General features: G+C 40.8%; 1 long non-coding RNA gene across 1 annotated transcript; it reads left to right on the plus strand.

Moving 5' to 3' along the window:
• Nucleotides 1-1,239: 1,239 nt before the first annotated feature.
• On the plus strand, nucleotides 1,240-4,096 carry LOC131723153 (uncharacterized). Its single transcript, XR_009320143.1, has 2 exons — nucleotides 1,240-1,444; nucleotides 3,615-4,096. It is a non-coding gene; the product is annotated as an uncharacterized LOC131723153 (long non-coding RNA).
• The last annotated feature ends 624 nt before the right edge of the window (nucleotides 4,097-4,720 follow it).

The following is a 4,720-nucleotide window of genomic DNA, read 5'->3' on the forward strand; positions in this document are numbered from 1 at the left end:
GGGACGGTAGGGACATGTCCCTACCAATGTCAAGGGACCGTTGAATTGTCCCTACCAATAATTTTGATAAATCTGAAACGTCTTTTGTCATGTTATTTTATCCGCTCCACAAAGGGTTAACTCTCTCACGATCCCCTCGTTGCTCCTCCCTCCGCCAAAAAAAAAAAAACCGCTAATTTGATTGTCTTAGGCACTTTGTTCTCAACCTGGGATTTGTAGGTGTTTGGTGGGGTTTTGGGGTGCAATCAGCAGACAAGAAAACTACAAATTCCATAATGCATCACTGTAACACAGACTCCGTGCGCGGCTGACATCAGGGACCAAGCAGAGTGTTCTGTTTTCATTGAGGCGCGAAAGTGCACAAGGAGTCGGGAGTTAAAGGTGATTCTCCGGGTTTAAAATAAGGAACATTCTAGTCAATCTTAAACGGTGTATATTGTGCCACATTTTTCACATTTATTTTAAAAAATAAGGACAAATGTAATCAGTTTCATTCGATATTTATTTTGTGTTTGTTGTTTAATGTGTTGTCACATTATTTCTATCCTCCTCCTTCCTCCCTTTGTAACTGACTTACTCCTTGCTTGATATTTTTGTATCGTGTGTGTAAAAAGCGAACACGAACAGTATATATGTATTTGATTGAATGGACAGTGTGACTATCCAGGCGGCTAAATAAATGCACTATATTATATAGGCAGTAATAAAAAAATATATATTAAAAAGTCAAATTAAACACGGGGGGGGGGGGGGGGGGGGGACGACGACAGATATACAAAAAAATTTCAGTGGGGCATGAAAGGTTGATACCCGCTGGCTTGGGCTGGACTCTGGAAAGACGCTCATCTGAAGCTGCCGCTTGCCGGTCAGTCTGATAGGAGTGTGAGCCACTGACTGAATGAAAGCCAGGTGCCGGGGCTGAAGGTATTGTCAGCTCGTCAGCAACATAGTTTGAGAGAATAAACCGACCGACCGACCTACCTACCTATTACGTTAGCGACCCATTGCTAGCTGCTAACCCCACGTCCTTGGTGGCTAGCTAGCTTGTTTCACAGCTAATCATTATGTGTGTGTGTGAGAGAGAGAGTGTGTGAGAGTGCGTGAGCATGTTTTGATATCGTCATCCAACTCACGTTAGCTAATCACTTCAATTTGGCTTTAGGTGACTAAAGCATAATAGCAACCAAAAAAAGAAAGATGGACATAAGGAAGTTTTTTTTTTTACAAGAAGTCAAAGTGTAAGTAGGATGGAAGATGTTGTTAAAGTAATAAACACAATTGATAATGACTCTCATAGCAAATGAAAAAATAATTTACTAATGAAGTTAGCAGAGTCATACTTTCTCTCTAAACAGCATGCATCAATTTATCATTTTATCAGGTGAATGAAGCAGTGCAACCTGGTAAAAGCAGTACAGAGGCAGGTGGAGCAACAGGGTCGCAGGTGAGGTCTGTAATGGCTTAGTGATAATAACAGTGAAAGTGTTACTCAGTTTTGAGATATATTATTGTTTGAGGCACATTGTGATATGATAGTAGGCTAATGCTGTATAGTAATACTCAGCAAATAAAGTTAGCATAGCCATATATTCTCTCTCTATATGGCATGCATCAATTTATTATTTTATCAGGTGAATGAAGCAGTGCACCCAGGTACGAGCAGCAGCACAGACACAGGAGTGGCAGGCAGAGCACGTGAGCGTGCATGTGCTCATGCTTGTAGCGCCAGGGGTATTGGTAGCTTACAGTAAGGCTGGGATAGGTTATAATTCAGGTTATTAGTAATTCTGTAGCAGGGATGTCAAACCAGCTTCCAGGAGGGACACTTTATCATAGTGTTTTAAGTGTATACCAGCCAACTTCATGTCAATCAGATTGTCCTCGATTCATGTCCAGCATTCATTTCAAGCCACCAGAAGTTACCATTTAACAGCTGTCTCCTAAATAATTTCTTCCCGGGGGGGGGGGGGGGCATGCCCCCGAATCCCCCTAGCGACCGTGACTCCGCCCCCCTAAAAAATTGTGTCCCCACCAATGTTCAAACCAAACCTACACCCTTGCCTAAGCAAAGGAAACTGTGACTTAAAACAACCAGACCTGTAGACAACCCAGACTAATGAAACAGAAGATCAAACTAGATGGTAACTTTACCAGTACAGTTGTGGGGCTCGCTTTATTGGGAAAGGGGTCAAAGCAGCTGATTTGTGTCAAAAGTCACGTTGTTTACTGATTGTCTCGTGCTTAGAATGTGCGAGAATTTGAAATTTCTCAAAGTTCTATGGCAGTTAATTCAACAGCGGGAAGCAGCCTCCTGAAAGAAGTTGATGCTGTTACTAAAACAGCTGGACCTCTTGATCGGTAGACGCCATTCCTGTTTTGATTTTATATTTGAATAGTTGAGAAGTAGAGGAAGATTTCATTTACTCTAAGTATTTGTCTAACTTGTTGGGAAAGTGGTCAAAATTTCAGTTGTTTATAAAACGTTAGAGAAAATTTAGTTGATGCGGTTACTAAAACAGGTGTACCTCTTGATTGGTAAAAGTTATTTCTGTTTTGATTTCAGATTTGAATAGCAGAGAAGTAGAGGAAGATTCCGTATACGCTCACTTTTTGTCTTACTTGTTGTGAAAGTGTTCAAAGCAGCTGATTTGTGTCAAAAGTTAGATCATTTACAGTAAATATAATGTTGGAAGTCTGGGAGTTTTTAAACAATGGGGAAAAAAGTCCCATTAAAGTGAATGAAGATGGACAAAAAAAGGAAAAAAAAAACTTAATAGTTTAAAAAGTATAAAAGATATCAAAAAGTTGTATACAAGCACCCTCTTCCAGACCGGTCTAGACGTTTGAAAGTTTGAACGGCGTTTGTAGCTTAAACGGTGTAAGAGGAGTAGCGTGCCAAAGAAGAAGAAGAAGAAGTATGTCGAAGATTTAAAGTGGGGACTCTTGCTAATAAAATCAAACTTAACCAAAAATTCAAAAACGGCAAGTCTTAAGAGCGCACAGCGTACCAAACAAAACACACCCAGAGATGTCATCACCATCTTTTCTAAATCCCCGGCTACCAAACACACGAGGAAAAAATCAGCCTTAAAACTATGGCAGATAGGGCCAGAAAAACGAGAAAAGCGCAGCAGTAATTAGAAAGTACTAAATCTCAGCAAGGCAATACCAGACATAGAACTGCTGCCAAAACGATTAGATTAGAAAAATAAACTAATGAGCATAGTATTAGTTTATAATAAAGTATCCATTATATATATTATTATTCACTGTTGAAAAATATAAAGGGAGTATGCATGTAGTATAATATTAGCAACTAGAATATAAGATAGGACAGAACCTGGCCAGGTCCTCTGCAATTCATTTAAGAATTAAGCAGGTGATGCGCTTTTTGCAACACATTGTGTGGCAGTCGCCGCACAGTCTATCAACGATCGCTGTGTCCCAGTTTGAATTGCACAGTCTATCAACGATCTCTGTGTCCCAGTTTGAATTGCACAGTCTATCAATGATCTCTGTGTCCCAGTTTGAATTGCACAGTCTATCAACGATCTCTGTGTCCCAGTTTGAATTGCACAGTCTATCAACGATCTCTCTGTCTCTTGTTTCTCCAGATGAGGAAAGCTGAAGGAGGTTTGGGAAGCAGGGAGTAGCGGATCCAGCGCTCTGATGCCAGGAAGAAACCACACTGTCAGGGGATGAAAACAATCACACAAACAAAGCATCTAGATCCTAAAATAAAATCAATTGGACTATATGAAAGACTTGAGTGCTTTATTTTGTATTGACACCTTTCTGCAATGTGATTCTGTTTGGTATCTGACCATGTGGTGCTCAACTCTGTTGAAATTATCTATGATAGATTAGCCCGTATTTTCAATGACTTTTACTCTAGTCTTTTTAATTCCTTCCTCTTTCTTGAAAGGGGTAGAACACAATTTTACAGAGCCTTGTGAAAACTGGAGGGTAGATTTAAAGATGATATGCAATGAAAAAATGTCCGACCAGAGGGTCGTTGAATTGAAACCCTTTCAAAATAAAAATCCCCCTGTCAATTCTGTAAATCAGTTTTTTCATTTTGCACTTTGAATTTCATTTTGAATTATCCCGGGTTTAAAAGGCATGTCGTATGCAGACAGGCTCAAAGAATTGAATCTGTTCAGTCTTGAACAAAGAAGACTACGCGGCGATCTGATTCAAACATTCAAAATCCTAAAAGGTATTGACAATGTCGACCCAGGGGACTTTTTCAACCTGAAAAAAGAAACAAGGACCAGGGGTCACAAATGGAGATTAGATAAAGGGGCATTCAGAACAGAAAGTAGGAGGAACTTTTTTACACAGAGAATTGTGAGGGTCTGGAACCAACTCCCCAGTAATGTTGTTGAAGCTGACATCCTGGGATCCTTCAAGAAGCTGCTTGATGAGATTCTGGGATCAATAAGTCTCCAGACAAGCTTCCCAGCGCCAGCACTGTGTGTGTGTGTCAATACCTGTGTGTGTTTGTGTGTGTGTGTGCGTGTCAGTATCTGTGTGTGTGTGTGTGCGTGTGTCAGTATCTCTCTGTGTGCGCGTGTCAGTACCTGTGTGTGTGTGTGCGTGTCAGTACCTGTGTGTGTGTGTGTGTGTGTGTGCGTGTGTGTGCGTGTCAGTACCTGTGTGTCAGTACCTGTGTTTGTGTGTGTGTCAGTACCTGTGTGTGTGCGTGTCAGGTCCTGTG

This window comes from Acipenser ruthenus, chromosome 53, assembly GCF_902713425.1.
Source record: "Acipenser ruthenus chromosome 53, fAciRut3.2 maternal haplotype, whole genome shotgun sequence".
Taxonomy (NCBI): Eukaryota; Metazoa; Chordata; class Actinopteri; order Acipenseriformes; family Acipenseridae; genus Acipenser; species Acipenser ruthenus.